At 44.9% G+C, this 19535-nt stretch overlaps 1 protein-coding gene across 5 annotated transcripts in view; it reads left to right on the top strand.

Annotated features, from left to right (window-relative positions):
* The first annotated feature begins 16911 nt into the window (after window positions 1–16911).
* The window catches only part of NUMB (NUMB endocytic adaptor protein), a 61452-nt gene continuing 58828 nt past the window's right edge, over window positions 16912–19535 (top strand). For 2 of the 5 annotated variants that reach the window (XM_072115639.1, XM_072115642.1), the window contains exon 1: window positions 16912–17079. The gene's annotated coding sequence lies outside the window, so the exon portion shown is untranslated. The remainder of the gene's footprint in view (window positions 17080–19535) is intronic. The other 3 variants (XM_072115643.1, XM_072115638.1, XM_072115641.1) reach the window with 2 other exon arrangements.

Here is a 19535-nt window from a genome sequence, read left to right as displayed (position 1 = left end):
AGCTGAGGCCAGTTAGCTTGCCCAAAAATCCCATGATTCCTTGTGTTCTCTCTCAAAGTCCTTTAGTATTAAATCCATTTAGTTTCCCACAAGTAAATCCAGTGAACACTACACAGTGTACATGCAGGATGTATATGTACATGGAGGAGCAGGGAACATGTAATCAGTGAAAGAAATCATAACTAAACCACTTACATGAAGTGTATAACGTGTGCTGTGTGAGCACTAAGGGTAAATAGCTTATCTGCACAGAGCTTATACTGCCGATGACAAGGTGGGGGAAGCGAGCAGCATAAGGAGACGAGAGAGACAGAGAAAGTTCTGTAGAATCACAGACTGGGATGGAGGGACTGATAGGGAACAGGGCAGTGCAGGGGACATCTGCATTCACTATCTTAGACACAACCAACTGTGATTCATACACTGTCACATGACCTCCTCCTCTGTGAATCCGACAGAGAAACAAAGTATAAACAAAGTGCGGATTCATAGTGCTTGTCAGCACATGGATAGGAAGCAGACATTGCAGCTCTGAGGTTATCTGAGGGGGATAGCAAAGAAACTGCATATAGGTTACAAAGATAATAGGCAAAGTTGTTTTACATCCCAAGAGCTATTGATTTGTGGAAGAAAAAAAACTTTTACAGTTACTCTTTAAATGACGCTACCACCAGGATGAAGGATTGTAAACCAAGCACACTGACATACTGGTGTGTGTCCCCTCTGAGAGGACGTGCTCTTCTTCAAGCTTCCTATGCCCTTGGTTTGAAGGAAATAAAAGCTTAAATTATTATGTAAATGAGCCTGAGTGGCTCTAGGTTCCATTAACATCTATGAAGCCCAGAGCCCCTCAGGCTCATTTGCATAATGTTAAAATACTTTTTACTTAAAAAAACCAGGGCATAAGAATCTTAAAGAAGAAAATCTACCACCAGGATGTGAAGGATTGTAAACCATGCTGGTGTGTGCCCCCGCTGACAGGATCCACTCTTTTTGTAGCTCCTTATGCCCTTGTTTTTATGAAAAAGGCTTTAATTTATGTAACTGAGCCTGAGGGCCCCCTTAAAGGGGAGAATCTCTTCTTTCAAATGAATCTTGAATTTTTTTTAAAGTTTTAATATCATTTTTTATCACTTCACTAGATTCCTCTTGCTTAGGAAAAAAGAAGTGACATTCTAGGTGTCATAGAGCCAGAGATACAGCCCTCTAAAGTGTGCCCCCCCTCCATCAGGCTACAGGGAGAATTTGCTGCACACAGGAGCTGCTGCTCCTCACAGATAATGGAAATATTCACTCTATATGTTACTACATTTTGAGAAGGGATAATATCATCTAATATTCATATTTTTAACCCTTCTTTATGCAGAACTATCTAAGAACACACTTTCTCTCTTATTGCCTTTTAATACGATACAATGAATACAATGATAGATCTGTGTGATGCTCAGTGAAATTTTCTGCAAAAATTGTTTAGTGTCCCCTGTGGATGTAATATATTTGCTGCATATTTTGGTGAATATACACATGTGGGGTCTTTATGATCTCCTTATATCTTGCTTGTTTAGGAAAGTATATTTTCTTTATATAAGTATCTGGATTTGTACATATTTTAGAGGAAATTTTGAATTTTAATTGCCAAATGCATCGCCTGGTTGTCTGCTTTCAAAATTCTATAGGTTTTACGGGCGCCTTTACTTTTTATTCTGTTTTATTGCTATATTTTGCAGGTTGTGACTGTCTTAAAATTTCTAGCTGAAAAACAGATATCAAGTTATTACAGTTTTAGTGATATTATGTGGATTTATTCATGTGAACATATCAATATGAGGCATTTGTGAACTCTACACATGTCCATCTATTAGTGTCACAGTCTATGGGGATTAGTCCCTTAGGACTAAGTAAGTGGACTCCCTGGACCACCGCGGGAGATAACAACCTTAGCCACACCCGGGAGCGGAGTCTAAGTGAACTCCTGGTCTTCGCCAGAGCCCGCCACAAAGCGGGATGGACTTGCTGCGGCGAGGAGTCACCAGGTCGCTCCACGGGTGCCACTAGGCCCACGGTGGCAGCCAAGGTAGGGACAAGGGGACCACGGATGGCAGGCAGGACCACGGGAAGGCAGGCAGGCAGGACCACGGGAAGGCAGGCAGGCAGGACCACGGGAAGGCAGGCAGGCAGGACCTCTGAAGGACAGCTGGCTGGCAGGACCTCTGAAGGACAGCTGGCTGGCAGGACCTCTGAAGGACAGCTGGCTGGCAGGACCTCTGAAGGACAGCTGGCTGGCAGGACCTCTGAAGGACAGCTGGCTGGCAGGACCTCTGAAGGACAGCTGGCTGGCAGGACCTCTGAAGGACAGCTGGTTGGCAGGACCTCTGAAGGACAGCTGGTTGGCAGGACCTCTGAAGGACAGCTGGTTGGTAGGACCTCTGAAGGACAGATGGCTGGCAGGACCTCTGAATCACAGAATCCACAAAGGAATCTGGAAATGCCAGGGAACACGGAGGGCTTTCACTTCAGCAACAGGACATGAAGATCCGGCAGGGGATGCTGGGAGTCACCAGGCTATATAGCCGAGCCAGGAATGCCAGAGCCAATAAGGAGGACGCTGGCCCTTTAAGGCTGGGAGAAGTCTGCGCGCGCCCCCTCTAGTGGCAGGAGCAAGCGACTGCATGGAAACAGCATGCGGCCTACACGCTGGGAGCAAGAGTGCAGGCCAGAGCCAGGAGAGGTAAGTGAGAGTTGGGGGAGCGGGGACCGCGGCAGCAGGCATGGGTACACCCTGAATCCGTACCGAGGATCGCGGGTGTAACCGTGACAGTACCCCCTCCCTTAGGGCCCCTCTTCTCTTCTTCTTCAGCCCACTGTGCTTTTTTATTCGCCTCCTCCAATTCTTTTTGGTGATGAGACACCTTAGGAGGAGAGAAGGCATCGGGAAGACTTGGGAAGCAGCAGGCTGGGTCGGCTCTAGGCACACCGGATCGGCCTCAGGGGAGCTGCGGAGCCACTGGAGCAGCTGCGGGGAGCTGCGGAGCCACTGGAGCAGCTGCGGGGAGCTGCGGAGCCACTGGAGCAGCTGCGGGGAGCTGCGGAGCCACTGGAGCAACTGCGGGGAGCTGCGGAGCCACTGGAGCAGCTGCGGGGAGCTGCGGGGCCACGGGAGCAGCTCTGGGGAGCTGCGGAGTCACGGGAGCAGCTCTGGGAAGCTGCGGAGTCACGGGAGCAGCTCTGGGAAGCTGCGCAGCCTTGGGCGCCGCTGGAGCAGCTTTGGGAAGCTGCGGAGGCTTGGGCGCCACTGGTGCAGCTCTGGGAAGCTGCGGAGGCTTGGGTGCCGCTGGAGCAGCTCTGGGCAGCTGCGGAAGCTTGGGCGCCGCTGGAGCAGCTCTGGGAAGCTGCAGAGACACTGGAGACCCCGGAACCATGCAGGAAAGATGAGGTGATCGAACTTGAGGTGGTTCAAATCTGGACTGGATTTTTGCCAGGAACTTGGTATGAGTAACCATGTCCAGGTCACCACTATCCCATAGAGGAGTAGCCCAGTCCAGCGCCTCTCCAGTGAGCAAAGAAAAAACACATGCCAACTTAGTGCGTTCGGGGGTGGACTGGGAGGACGTCAGCTTGATGTACAACGAGCACTGGACGACAAAACTCCTGCAAAAATTGGGGTTGCCATCAAATTTGTTTGGCATCAAAAAATCTGATCCAGAGTTCGCTGCCGAAAAACATGGCTGGGGGACAGAAACAACAGGAGGAGTTACATGAGCCTGCTGCTGGGAGGTAATAAACCGCAGGGTGGCAGCGAGTTTATCCATTTTTTGGGCCTGCTGGGCAATAGTGCTGGGAAAGTCACCCAGAAGCTGGTACGGATCCTCGACACAGTCCATGGCTTTTGCAGGATACAAGACCTTGGCGGAGTCCATGGCCGGATCTTACTGTCACAGTCTATGGGGATTAGTCCCTTAGGACTAAGTAAGTGGACTCCATGGACCACCGCGGGAGATAACAACCTTAGCCACACCCGGGAGCGGAGTCTAAGTGAACCCCTGGTCTTCGCCAGAGCCTGCCACAAAGCGGGATGGACTTGCTGCGGCAGGGAGTCACCAGGTCGCTCCACGGGTGCGACTAGGCCCACGGTGGCAGCCAAGGTAGGGACAAGGGGACCACGGATGGCAGGCAGGACCACGGGAAGGCAGGCAGGCAGGACCACGGGAAGGCAGGCAGGACAACGGGAAGGCAGGCAGGCAGGACCTCTGAAGGACAGCTGGCTGGCAGGACCTCTGAAGGACAGCTGGCTGGCAGGACCTCTGAAGGACAGCTGGCTGGCAGGACCTCTGAAGGACAGCTGGCTGGCAGGACCTCTGAAGGACAGCTGGCTGGCAGGACCTCTGAAGGACAGCTGGCTGGCAGGACCTCTGAAGGACAGCTGGACCACCACAGGATTGCAGGACCGCCACAGGATTGCAGGACCGCCACAGGATTGCAGGACCGCCACAGGAATGCAGGACCGCCACAGGAATAACACAGAACAAGGGAACACAGGAATCACAGAATCCACAAAGGCGTCTGGAAACGCCCGGGAACACGGAGGGCTTTCACTTCAGCAACAGGACATGAAGATCCGGCAGGGGATGCTGGGAGTCGCCAGGCTATATAGCCGAGCCAGGAATGCCAGAGCCAATAAGGAGGACGCTGGCCCTTTAAGGCTGGGAGAAGTCTGCGCGCGCCCCCTCTAGTGGCAGGAGCAAGCGACTGCATGGAAACAGCATGCGGCCTACACGCTGGGAGCAAGAGTGCAGGCCAGAGCCAGGAGAGGTAAGTGAGAGTTGGGGGAGCGGGGACCGCGGCAGCAGGCATGGGTACACCCTCAATCCGTACCGAGGATCGCGGGTGTAACCGTGACAATTAGCATGTGTCAGTAATGTGTGTGTATGTAGAGTGTGTCAGTAATGTGTGTGTATGTAGAGCATGTGTCAGTAATGTGTGTGTCAGTAATGTGTGTGTATGTAGAGCATGTGTCAGTAATGTGTATGTATGTAGAGCATGTGTCAGTAATGTGTATGTATGAAGAGCATGTGTCAGTAATGTGTATGTATGTAGAGCATGTGTCCGTAATGTATGTGTATGTAGAGCATGTGTCAGTAATGTGTGTGTATGTAGAGTGTGTCAGTAATGTGTCTGTATGTAGAGCATGTGTCAGTAATATGAAGGTATGTATAGCATTTGTCAGTAATGTGTATGAATGTAGAGCATGTGTCAGTAATGTGTGTGTATGTAGAGCATGTGTCAGTAATGTGTGTGTATGTAGAGTGTGTCAGTAATGTGTGTGTATGTAGAGTGTGTCAGTAATGTGTGTGTATGTAGAGCATGTATCAGTAATGTGTATATATGTAGAGCATGTGTCAGTAATGTGTGTGTATGTAGAGAATGTGTCAGTAATGTGTGTGTATGTAGAGCATGTGTCAGTAATGTGTGTGTATGTAGAGCATGTGTCAGTAATGTGTGTGCATGTAGAGCATTTGTCAGTAATGTGTATGAATGTAGAGCATGTGTCAGTAATGTGTATGTATGTAGAGCATGTGTCAGTAATGTGTGTGTCAGTAATGTGTGTGTATGTAGAGCATGTGTCAGTAATGTGTATGAATGTAAAGCATGTGTCAGTAATGTGTATGTATGTAGAGCATGTGTCAGTAATGTGTATGTATGTAGAGCATGTGTCCGTAATGTATGTGTATGTTGAGCATGTGTCAGTAATGTGTGTGTATGTAGAGTGTGTCAGTAATGTGTCTGTATGTAGAGCATGTGTCAGTAATATGAAGGTATGTATAGCATTTGTCAGTAATGTGTATGAATGTAGAGCATGTGTCAGTAATGTGTGTGTATGTAGAGCATGTGTCAGTAATGTGTGTGTATGTAGAGTGTGTCAGTAATGTGTGTGTATGTAGAGTGTGTCAGTAATGTGTGTGTATGTAGAGCATGTATCAGTAATGTGTATATATGTAGAGCATGTGTCAGTAATGTGTGTGTATGTAGAGAATGTGTCAGTAATGTGTGTGTATGTAGAGCATGTGTCAGTAATGTGTGTGTATGTAGAGCATGTGTCAGTAATGTGTGTGCATGTAGAGCATTTGTCAGTAATGTGTATGAATGTAGAGCATGTGTCAGTAATGTGTATGTATGTAGAGCATGTGTCAGTAATGTGTGTGTCAGTAATGTGTGTGTATGTAGAGCATGTGTCAGTAACGTGTATGAATGTAGAGCATGTGTCAGTAATGTGTATGTATGTAGAGCATGTGTCAGTAATGTGTGTGTATGTATGTATGTATAGCATGTGTCAGTAATGTGTATGTGTGTACAGTATGTGTCAGTAATGTGTGTGTATGTAGAGCATGTGTCAGTAATGTGTGTGTATGTAGAGCATGTGTCAGTAATGTGTGTGTATGTAGAGTATGTGTCAGTGATGTGTGTGTATGTGAAGGAGCGGGTAAGTTGTCATAGGATTAGTAAACAGCAAGCCTGAAGGGACTTACTGTATGGTTGAAGGCTCAGACTGCTCAGGGGTGTATAGGGGAGGCTGGAGGGAGGGTCTTCGGCACCTGCATATCAGTTCAGGGGGGTCATACGGAGACCTATGTACCCACATGTCTGTAGACTTTTTTTATTAGTCCCACTATGGGACATTAACATCAGGTGATTCCTTGTCCATTATAATTCCCTGTAGTACTGATGGATTGCAGGGTGTTATCACTGTCACCCTGTGCAGAAGCTGATACAGAGACTGTAAGATCCATCTATGTGGGTTCTGACTATGGAAAGTCCTGGGGTCCTGATCGGACCTCAGAGTTGCCATAGCAACCCATCAACAGCGGAATGGGGGGCTGATCATGGGGGGGCATTTGAATGCCAGGAGGCATTTGAAGTAAGCAGACCACGGCATCTAACAGGTCAAACTCCTGCAATCAGAGCTCACACTGTCAGCTGTTAGTAGCAGATGAAACCCGGCTTCCTGATACCGGCTCAGCTCGGTGACTGATATTTTCTTCTCTGGGCAGCAATAGGTTAATGAAGTGTTTAGTTTTTACCTTCTTTGCTTCTTGAGGAAATAATTTTTACTGTATATCAATTGGCAACCAATCACAGAGCAGCTTTAAGTGTAAGAGAGGATGGTCAGGAATGGAAGCTGTGCTGTGATTGGTTGGTATGGGTAACCAGGACAGTTCTGGCATATGTTATGTTACCCTGGGAGTGTGTGTACATGTGATACCTGTGCAGTACATAAGGGGCAACCACTGGGGCAGATACATCCATAGGGGCAGTTACTGCACTATGTTCCCTGATGACCCTGTGAGATGTGATGTGCACAGACCTTGTATTCACCGGCCAAAGAAACCACCAAGAAAAATGAATTTAACCAAAAAAGATCCAATAAATAGACAAAAGACAAATAATTGGGAACTAAATAATCAAATATTTATTTATAATCCCATCCCATGGCAGACCCTGGACTCACGAAGAGTCACCCTTCAGCACTCAGGAGAGGAAAAACCCCCTGTGGAGGAAACCTCTAGGGAACCCATGGCTGAAGGATTGCCCTTCCTCTGGGCTTAGAGGGTTACTGCCAATACATATCTGTCACCCAGGTATCCGGGATCCCGAGTTCCAGGGGTCCATGCGTCCAGGGGTGCACACGTCCAGGCTCCATACGTCCGGGGGTCCATTCGTCCAGGGTCCATGCGTCCATGGGTCAATACGTCCAGGGTCCATACGTCCAGGGGTGCACACGTCCAGGGGTCCACGCGTCCAGGGGTGCACACATCCGGGGGTCCATTCGTCCAGGGTCCAGGGGTCCATAGATCCACGGTTCTTCACGTCTCGTCGTCTCATCACCCATTCCCTGCCCCTTCTGATTCAGAGGTCAATTTATCATAAGTGGGAATTGTGACATCAGCGCATCTATGAGGTCACACTCAGGATTCTGAAGGATTAACCCTTGAATGGCTGACAATATGTCTGACTACAGGGGGAATTAAAATGTCCTTGTCTCTTGTACTGGTAGCGACTGCATGAAACGCCCTAATATCTACATATTTATTAGTGACGCTGCACTCACAGCTTTTAATCTTATTTATTGGAACATATAATCATTAAATTTTAGGGGATCGTGTAGAAGTTTTTTCTTGACACTGTGGGGTTTATTTTTGGGTACATGGTGTGAGCCTTTCTGCGTTTCATGAGGATGAAGTATAATCCTATGATGAATTGCTGGGCTGACCTCCACCATTGTAGCCAATCCTATGTGACGTCAGGGCTCATGCACATGGACATGACACGTGTGCTAGATGGTGTTTCAGTGGTTATCACACGAGCTGCTGCTGTGTGCAGAGGAGGCTGGCGGACGCATTGATATAACATCATCCCACCTCCCGGCAAGAGGAGGGAGCAGTGAGGGAAAGTTGGACACCAATATTAGGCCTCTGTATACCAGGAAAGAGGAGACTTTCTTCTTTCATAGGAAAAGAGGTTCTATGTGTCACAGAGCCAGAGATACAGCCCCCTGAAGTGTGCCCCTCCATCAGGCTACAGGGAGAATTTGCTGCACACAGGAGCTGCTGCACCTCACAGATAATGGAAATATTCACTCTATATGTTACTACATAATAGGGATAATATCAACTACTATTCATATTTTTAACCCTTCTTTATGCAGAAATATCTAAGAACACACTTTCTCTCTTATTGCCTTTTATTTCGTGATAGTTTTTTGACTGATACAATGAACATTCGATCCTCTTCGCCTAATGTTGCTTTTATATATTAACACTGCAACCCAGAACATGTCCATAAAGTTATATGTAACACCAAAAACACTCACATGTTCTGGAATAAAGTTTATATTTCACACCATCCTCCATTATTTACACCTACATATTTTATGACGTTCTCACTCTCATTCTTATGAAGCGCGGAGGGTTCTGTTATTGTGCGGATAATACAATGGCGCACATCTAAACGTGACTTTTATTATCTCATTAGCTCGGTTTATGGATATATAGTTATTTATTTGGGTTACCATTGTGTAAGGGAGTATACAATGATAGATCTGTGTGACGCTCGCACAGTTTGGTGTCCCTGTGGATTTAACATTCTCTTTGCTTCATATTTTGGTAAATTTACACATCTGGGGTCTGTATGATCCTACGGTTTTAGGAAAGTATATTTTCTTTATATAAGTATTCAGGATTTGTAAATATATAAGAGGAAATTTTGAATGTTAATTGCCAAATGCATCGCCTGGTTGTCTGCTTTCAAAATTCTATAGGTTTTATGGCGCCTTTACTTTTTATTCTGTTTTATTGCTATATTTTGCAGGTTGTGAATGTCTTAAAATTTCTAGCTGAAAAGCATATATTTAGTTATTTCATTTTTGTGATATTATGATGATTTATTCATGTGAACATATCAATATTTTGTGAACTTTACACATGTCCATCTATTACACTTAGGAGATGTGAAGGTAAATATTTTCTGTTTGGAGCACATTTTTTGCCATCAATGTTCAAATTTTAAGTAATTTTTATAAAATGTTTCAGTTTGAATCAAAATTGCATAAAGGTGCCTATGTCTATAAACTCTTTAATGCAACTTTGAAAATGGGGCAAGTGTCTGCTTTCAGAAAATATGTGGTTTGTTGGGTTTAATTCTTTTTGCTGTAATTTTTTATTTTTAAGCGTCAAAATTGTAAAAATTGCTCTGGCCAATAACGCATCAAAATATCCAGAAATGCCGGGGAGTGAAAGGGTTGAATTCCCGGTTGAAGATGCTTATCATCTGTCTAATTATCCATCTCCTATAATCTGACCATTTATATATCTCAGTCTTTCGCTATTTATTAATCAATCTTCTATTTCTCTTCTACTGTATTTATCTCTCATATCTATCTACTGTATATATAATCTACTTTATAGTTCTGCATCTAGAAATCTCTATCATCTTTCATATTTATTTTCTATCATAATAATAATAATTCCTTTATTTATATAGCGCACACAGATTACGCAACACTGCACAGAACTTGCCAGATCAGTCCCTGTCCCCGATGGGGCTCACAATCTATTCAACCTACCAGTCATTTTTTGGAGTGTGGGAGGAAACGGGAGGACCCAGAGGAAACCCACGCAAACACAGAGAACATACAAATTCTTTGCAGATGTTGACCAGCACTGCAAGGCTGTAGTGCTAACCATTGAGCCACCATGCTGCCCATCAATTTCCCTATCCTCTATCTATCTCCTATAAAATTATCCCATATTACAGTTTGTTTTACCATACTAAAGGGAGCCTTTCCCACTTTTACTTTTGCCCAGGGCCCCACTTTGTCTAGAACCGGCCCTGGCCAGGACACAACTCTTATACCTTAAAACATTGATTTTTTTTGTAGTTTCTGGTTCAGTCGACCTCCCATATATAAACCTGCAGTTGAATTGCTTTTCCTTTAGCATGCCATTGCTGAGCAGCGAGTTCCTTCTTCTTTTGTCAATTTTACTTTTTTCTTAGTAAAAATATAATCAAAGAATTTAAAATAAATAATAAAGTTGGGGCCCCAACTTCGTGTGCATGGGCCCAAACTTTATTATTTATTTTCAATTCTTTGATTATATTTTTTACTTATTCTCCCCTCTCCAGAGAATAATGGCACAGAGCCGTTCTTACGGCCAAAGATAGAGCACGCTCTATCTTTTTTGCGGCCACAGCGCCATAGGCAACTATGGGGGACGTATATGCAGCTGTAAAAGCTGTGCATGGGCCCTTATTGTAGTGTCTGTGCCAAGATCTTCCTCTGTCCGCAGATGGCGAATTAAGTAGCGTTCATTTCTGTTTGTGTTTTCTGTGAGTGAACTGTGGTTTAGGTTTCTGTTGTGTTTCGATTGATTGAGCCATAACTTGCTCTTTGCAGATCTGCTCTGTCTAGTAATGGTTACTAGATTGTGTACCGTACATGCTATCTCCGTTGTGACCCGGACCCCTGACCTCGCTTTCTGTGTAATTTGTTTGTTAGTCTTGTTTTGTGTCTGCACTATGGCTTAGGGAGGCACTGTCGTCATGGTTGTTCCATATCACCCTATCGGCCAAATAGGCAGGGTTCAGGTTAGGGCTCACTGTCCAGTCTGTCCTTCCCTGTGCCTCAAGCCATACCCTCACAGTTGTAAAAAAAACATTTTTTACAGTGTCCACAATCCAGCTACACATGGTTGGCATCTCTAACAACTATGATTGGCAGTCATTTAGAAGAATTATCCTGCAGCAAATGTTCATGGTTGCCAATTTGTATATTTACATAGCACAATATTTCATGGACCACACCCTGACCAACCAAAACTATCTTCTCATTGCTTGTTAATTAGCTTGAGGCCGGTAAACCATCCCAATAGTGTTCTCCAGTAATAGATACTACAGCGAGTTGTGAAAGTCACATATTATGCCGCATTTGTTCAGGTGTACTCCACATAATTATAGTTTACCAAGCCTCCAGGATGAGCAATGATATTATTTTGTCTGCACTGTCTGCATATAACAAGCATAAACCATTATCACAAAAAAAGCAAATGCATAAGGGGTGGTCCCAAATTCAGGGGTTTTCCCAGATCCTCAAGATCGGTGCGGGTCAGACATCCGAGACCCCCATCAATTAGGAGAACGGGAAGGATGCACCCCGCCACTCAATTCAGTTCTATGAGAGTGGCTGGAGATTGCCTGGCACATCTCCATCCATTCTTATGGAACTAAATGGAGTATGAGGGCACATATTTAGGCTGGCGCTACATGCTTCCAATGGGAATATTTTCTACTAATTTCTACTGTGGGTTCCATTCTCATGTAAATTCTTATTTACAAAGGGTCGCGTTGCTCACTTTCGTCGGACTTTGTGCCGTTTTTTGAGTTTTGCGTGGCTTTGCCAGGTTTTTAACAGGTGTATGAGTATGGGATTGTGTCGCATGCAACTGGTTTTTGGCACAGCTACGCTGGGTTCCATGCAACAGCAATCTGGGGACATGCCGGCGGAAGATCCGACTGATTCAGACTTGCGCGCAGGATTTAACTTTCAAATTGTGTTGCAAGACAATGCACTTACCGTACTTGCCCCAGAAAGAAGAATGTGAACTCTGTCGGACCTGAGCAGGGAGCGACACATGCAGGATATCGGGCGCACAATCTTAGTGAATTGCGGCAGGGTGCATTATCATCAAACAATACACTTTCAGTGAACTCTGCGGACCAAGTAAGTAAATGTGCCCCAATGTTAACGCTATGAAAATGTAAACGGAAATGCGGAGTAAACACCATGTAAACATAAAGACAAATGGCATGTAAATGTAAACGCGATGCAAACGCCACATAAAGAAGATGCAACATAAATGCCAAATGCAATTGCAACATGAACATGAAGCAAACCCCACATAAATGTAAATAAACATAAACGCTACACAAACACCACGTAGAATGCAAATGTGAGGTAAATGCAAAGTAAATGCAACACAAGCTTCATGAAAATGCAAATGCAACGCAAATCCCATGTCTCATAGGATGAAAATGAGACATAAACGCAAATGCCATGTAAACTTAAACTCAATGCAAACATGACATAAACGCAAACAGCACATAAATGTAACTGTAAATGTGACATAATCACTATTGCCACATAAATGTAAATTCAGGGCATTGCTCTACCAGATATCCTATTGGGGCAGATTTACTTACCCGGCCCATTCGCGATCCAGCGGCGCGTTCTCTGCACAGGATTCGGGTCCGGCCGGGATTTATGAAGGTAGTTCCTCCGCCGTCCACCAGGTGGCGCTGCTGCGCTGAAAATCATCTTAACGCGCCGGAATGCACCGAGCTGGACCAGGTGAAGGTAAGCGACACTTTTTCGGTTCTTAAATGCGACGGTTTTTCCGAATACGTCGGGGTTTCGTTCAGCCACACCCCCCGATTTCCGGCGCGCGCATGCCGGCGCCGATGCGCCACAATCCGATCGCGTGCGCCAAAATCCCGGGGCAATTCAGGTACAATCGGCGCAAATCGGAAATATTCGGGTAACACGTCGGGAAAACGCGAATCGGGCCCTTAGTAAATGACCCCCATTGAGTCTAAGATCCAAACTGGGATGAAGTATATGTATACATATAGGTATGTACATATAGGTATCGAACATATATATATATCCTCAAAAGGTAGGAGGTAGAGATGAGTGAATCTTGCAATATTTGATTCATAGAAGTCCAAATTCATATTTCTCCAATCGTCCTGAAATTTGCTATATAACTCCCTTTAGTCCTCCCTCTCTCTCTTGTGCCCAACACAAGCACCTGGGGACAGGTCAAGGCCCAATCGCAAATGCGTTTCCATGGAGATGCATGCAATCGGTAACCAGCACCCAGCATTTAACCCCTTCCCGACATTTGACGTAATAGTACTGCATTGTGGGAGGTGCGTTCCCGCAAAATGCAGTACTATTACGTCAAGCTTCTGGCGCCGGCTCCTGAACGGAGCCGGCGCCAGAAGCTGCGGGTGTCGGCTATATATTATAGCTGACACTCGCCTCTAACACCCGCGATCGGAGATTTCCCCAATCACGGGTGTTAACCCCTAACACGCCGCGGTCGCGCTGACCGCGGCGTGTTAGAGGCATTTAAAGTTAATTAAAGCTGAATCGGACCCCCCCGCGGCGCTTACCGGGGGGTCCGCTGCTCCGATCGCAGCCCCGGGACTGCCGGTGCCCGGGGCTGCGAGATCTTCCTCCGGAAGCTGGGTCCCTGCCTTCTGGCAGGACCCGGCTGTAAGACACTGTACATCTGTATTGCACTGTGTAACCTGTAAAAAAGCTTGAACAAGTGATCAGAAGATGATGCCAAGTTAAAGCAGACATATGGAAAATGTTAGTTATCAAGTTATTTTAGTGATATGACCAACTTTCCAAAAAGTAGAAAATTTTGAATTTGGAAAACATTGTTTTTCTCAAAATGTTTGCCAAATTTCCATTTATTTCATAAATAAATACTAAATATATTGATTAAATTTCTCAACCAGCATGAAGTACAATGTGTCACGAAAAAACAATCTCAAAATCAACTGGATATGTTAAAGTGTTCCAAAGTTATAACCACTTAAATAGACACATGTCAGATTTTAAAAAATGGGCCGTGTCAGGAAGGTGAAAAGTGGCTTCAGCGTTAAGGGGTTAAACAATGCTGGAAACCAACTGATAGCCACATGTGCCAATTTTTGTGAAGTTCATGTGCAAGTAGCTTTAAAGGCGTTTGCCCTTGAAAAAAAATTCTCATATTTCAATCACCTAATGATGTTTACACAATAAAGGTCATTTTAACCCCTTACTTTACAATTTTATTGTTGTTTTAGCTACTATCATTCAGTGAAAGATTCCAAAGTGTGAGCGGGGCCTCTATAAGCAGACACTTCATGATCCATCTAGTTCTGTGAGCTGACAATGTGGTTAGATTATCAGGGTACAGTTTTATATACACTTTCATTTACCTTCTGAACACTGTGCTAGTATCTGACACATAGAAAAAGAGATGAAACAGATCTAGGATGAGAGATGATGAGATGCATATTACACACAATGACACTCTCCAGCTCTTGCTACATGTCAGCTACACACACACTCTAAAATCTGATGTACCTGCCTCCCCCTCCCCGGATAAAGAAATTATCTGCCTTTAGCTTGTAGTTCTTCTCATGATGTGTACACGCCGACAGGAAGTGAGTGACTGTGTATCAGTGAGAGCTCCGTCCAGGAATGCAAGGGGAGGGGGCTATAGGCAGAGAGCAAAATGGCTGACGACCCTAAAGTCAGAAGTTACAAGGTAGTATCTAGGGGCAACTGAAATAGTATACAACAGGACTGATAAAGACAGGTTGGACTTATATCTGTGATTGAAATAGAGAATGTGTTATTTTATTATCCTGAGTACATTTTGGAAACTTGTCTTTGTGGGAATACCCCTTTAAAGGACATCTACCATCAGTCTTACTTTTGGTAGATGTGTCCTATGAAGAGGTTCCTTCTTCTATTATAACTCTATATGCTGCGATTGGGGAAATATAGAGTTATAAGAGCTATTATAATTACCCTGGGGCACTCAGGGCGCCTAATTTCCTCTCCTATTTTAATATATTCACTCCCCGGTTGAGCAAGTGGGACTGGGCAGGACTGCTAGCGCAAAGGGGGTAGTGAATAAATTAAAACATGAGACAAAATGAGGTTACGTAGTATAGAGTTATAATAAAAGAAATCCTAAGGAACATCCTTTCTCAGAAACTTCTTAATAGGACGCGTCTAACATCAGTAAAACTGATGGTAGATGTCCTTTAATGTTCCCTAAAGCACCACTTGACACCTCCCATCCCCCAAAAAAGTGTTATATGTACCAAATACAGTGTCATAAAAAATTATGCCCATCAATGGATGGTACGTTCATATAGCAGGATTTAAAACGGTTTGTCAAAATCCCTTTGCTTCTGCAAATTTTAAAAAATATTCCCCTTCGAAGTTCTTGACGTTCATGGATTTGGCTTGGAAATAGGCAAGGCTCAAAACCATTCTATAAAATAACCATGCCTTAAAGGAAACCTACCATTTGATTTGATGCATTATGAAGCAAACATACCTTGAGAATGCTGGAGCTACACTGATGCAGAATCATATCTTGGTTAATATCTCTGCTGAGTGGTTTTGCTGAAAAAACTGTTATAAAATTATTATAATGAAGCTTCTGTGACTGGGCTCAGCGCTTTTCCTCTCACATTAGTTATGCCCTGCACAGAGATTGATGTAATCACTGTTCTGCCAGGCAGAATTAAATGCTGCACCACCCCCACGGCTGCTGTGTAGGAGTGATCCAGCTCAGGTTGATTAGTCCTGTCTGGGCTGTTCAGAAAGCTTGTGTGTAATGTGGATCCAGCTTTCCCGAGGTCCTGAATTTTATAATTGTTTTTTTCAGCAAAACCACTCAGCACAGGGAGTAAAAATCATTAATTCTTGTTTACATTACATGTGTGGCACCATACATATAACATATATATGTGGGCACATATATACATCCCCAGACAGCTGTCTGAATGTACCCTTACTCATAGATCCAGGCTCAGTGACCGTGGTGATATTTTTATATTTGTTATCTATTGCCTGCTTCCAAAATCAACTGTTAAAGTTATGCTAATGAGGCAGCAGTGGGGGGTGGGAGGTGAGAGAGCGTAACAGTTTATAAAGCCAGATCATGGAGGTGCTAGGGTAGCCCCCCAGACTCATTATCATAATTTTAAAAGCTGATTATAGAAGGAAGGAGGCCATGTATAACAAATATAAGAATATTACCACAGTCACAGTGCCGGGATCTATGAGTAAGTGTCCCGGGTTTATCATAATGGAGTTTCATGGTAGATTATCTCTGAAGGGTTAATGAGTGTAGGGCACACACAGCTCCAGCACAGCCGCAGTGTATCGTAACCTCTGAGGTTATGCGGTTTTCCATGGCAGACTCAATCAAATATTTCGCAAAAATTTCACACACACACCCAGCCAGAAAGCTTCCACAAGCCAGGCGTCGAGGCCCCGCCCTCCTGCGGGTGTATCATAAACACCGCTCAACCAAACCCTACACAGCGGAAATGCCCTCCTTCAGCGAACTTTTGATGGTCTTTTTCCACAGTCAACCAGATCTCGTTCACAAATAAAGGCTTATCCAATAAACTCTCAGCACAGGCCAAACTGGCCAATCAGAGCGCACAGGGGCGTGATCCAGCAGCGAGATAGTGTGGTTATGCGGGGATGTGGGTTGTAGAGAATGGGCGTGTTATGGGAGGGATATGAAGGCTGAGTGACAGGACTGTCATCCAATGGGGTGTGTGTTTGTGTCTCGGAGGTGGTGCAGTGATTGGGCGGCGCCTGGGCGCCTGTGAGCGGCGTTAGCAGTTGGGTTAGGTTGTACCCGGGCAGGTAAGAGAGACCTGAGAACTGGGGACTGCAGACTTGTTCGGGAGGACGTATCCGCCGCCGCCTCCTCTCAGGTAAGTTCATGGCGGTTACCGTCTCTTCTTGTGGTGATTTCCTCACTCGTATAACATGGAGGACTGCTGTATCATCTACACCGAGGAGCAACGCACTTCTCTACTAGTCTTTCCCCATCAGTGTCACGTGACCTGACCCGGCCGTGCCCTGTGCCCACTGGTGGGCGGGGCATAACTATGGGCATGGGGCTTGTGCCACTACCAGTCGTTGTGCCAGGAATGTGTGCATCAAGTTTACAAACTGTCACTGCAACTCTTGTGATCCCCTGGCCTGTGCTGCCCCTTCTAGTGCCACCCTGGGCACTGACGCCAGTCATGTCTCCTGTATTTGGTGGCACCACAGGTCTATCTGGGCATTGCCCTGCTATCGCTATGTACATTATGCCCAACTTGTCCTCCCATAATTACTACTCTTATGCCATGCAAAATTGGCAGAGATATGCCCAATGGGTGGCATAGCAGTAGTAATCCTGGTAGGATTGTCATAACATGGGTACAATTTGCATAAAAGGGGTTGTCCAACTCTGCGCAACACCACTTTATTGCTGACCGGTGTTAAATGAATAAAAACCCTCCATTCCTGCATTAGCACCGCAGTGCCCATCTGTTTTGGGCTGTTTGTGGGCAGATCACTGGACTCATAGGTGATGCCAGTGATTATGTGATGTACTGATAGGAACCACCGTACTGGTGGGGGCGGAATATTACAGCATTTACATCTTAAGACTACCTGCAAGTGTATGTAAGGATGGACCCAAGATTACGTGGCATGTCATCCGTGGATAACCCGTTTTTGCAGTTCCTCAAAAATAATGGAAGGCTGGCAAACTGTGTCCCAACCCCTTGTGTTACCTTGCATCTGATTTGCAAATGCTGAAAGTGCCTAGATGACGCCCATGTGGACACCCATCAAATTTGTCACATTCCCATAGTCTATGGGTAGACCCGAGCCGCAAACAAGGGGCAGGAGTAGGACCTACTCTGAGTTTTCAACAGCCCAAGGATCAGTAAAAAACACTGAAAACAATAATCGAGTGAAAAACACTGGATCCATTGAAATGAATGTGTCTGTTAAAAAAAAAAAAAAAAAATCGATATTAAGTGGATGAAAACGATATTTGTGCATATGGCATAAATATAGGTTATGTTTTCTTGTGTTGAATTATTTCCTCTGCTTGGTCAAATTTCTGAAAGCCCACTTTTTGGGAAAGACAGGTGAATAGTAATGAGCCTTATTAGCCATCTTGTAGAGGAGAAAGGGTCAAGGGTCACCTGCTTGACTTTGTTTCATCTGCCATTCATAAGGGTGTCCAAAGGATTCTGGATGTTGATGGGAATTTAAAAGGGGTTTTCTAAACCTTTTTTTTTTTTTTTAGATCCTGAACACCTGCATATAGGGTTGTCTATATCAAAATTGTTGAGGGTCAGTCTCCCTGTGGCCTAGGAGAGTAAAGAGAGAACAGAGCACAAGCTTCAGTCTTCACAGGGACGCACATGGCTGTTAGTGTTTATTCTATACATATCATTGGTATTACTTAAAGCAGGTTGCCGTGTAGCTGGCACATTTGCACTATTTACTTATTTCTCCTTTGGATAGTCATCAGTGTCAGATTGATGGTCCTGCCCACTTATGAGCGCCCTCTTACAGATGCACAGTGTGAGTGTGAACATTGGTGCTTCCCTTCTATATGTAAACCACCCGCTTCCTGCACTGATAGTGTATGAAACTAATTGTAACACTCCTGTTTTAACAACAAGCTCCTTAGATAAGAAAGGGCAGAAATAGAAACTTTGACTGTCCTCAGGACTTGTATAGGAAAGCGACTAGTCACTCCAGGGCATGCTCCCACAGCAGGCAGTATATGTCTACAGGAATGGCTCAAGGTGACACAAGGTCATCTCTCTTACTGGAATTCTCAACTTTTTCAGAATCTTGGAATTTACTGCATTCCATAAAAGGTGAAATATCTTGGTAAATACTGTGCTTTTCTTATCTTACTGCTTATTGAAGTAGATCCATCTCTTATCTATACTACCATATGTGAGGATGGTATATTAGAGTTTGGTCCTCCCTCCTGTTTGCCAAAATGGTTAATGGGGTTGTCCAGAAACTTGGAGGGTCCTTCTAAAAACAGCATCACAACTGACCATGACCACAACTAGAAACAAATGGAGTATTGTTGCAATACCACGAACCACCAAAGGTCACGAGAGGAGCTGTTTTCAGAAGAAAGCAGCCCTTTTTTTTTTTTTTTTTTATACTTCCATACATCCCCCTTAATGTTGGCTACCGCAAAGCCAGCATTCTTAGTCATTTGGTGAATAATCCCCATTTTCCGATCTGTGCTGCATTTATTGATGCTCCTGACTGGGCTAGAAGTGTCACATGGGAGGTGCGGAAGGGTTTTAGGTTAATATTCTTTTAATATTAAATTCTCCAGATTTCCTGTTACCAG

This window comes from Engystomops pustulosus, chromosome 7, assembly GCF_040894005.1.
Source record: "Engystomops pustulosus chromosome 7, aEngPut4.maternal, whole genome shotgun sequence".
Lineage (NCBI taxonomy): Eukaryota > Metazoa > Chordata > Amphibia > Anura > Leptodactylidae > Engystomops > Engystomops pustulosus.
This window is presented reverse-complemented; position numbering and strand designations above follow the sequence as displayed.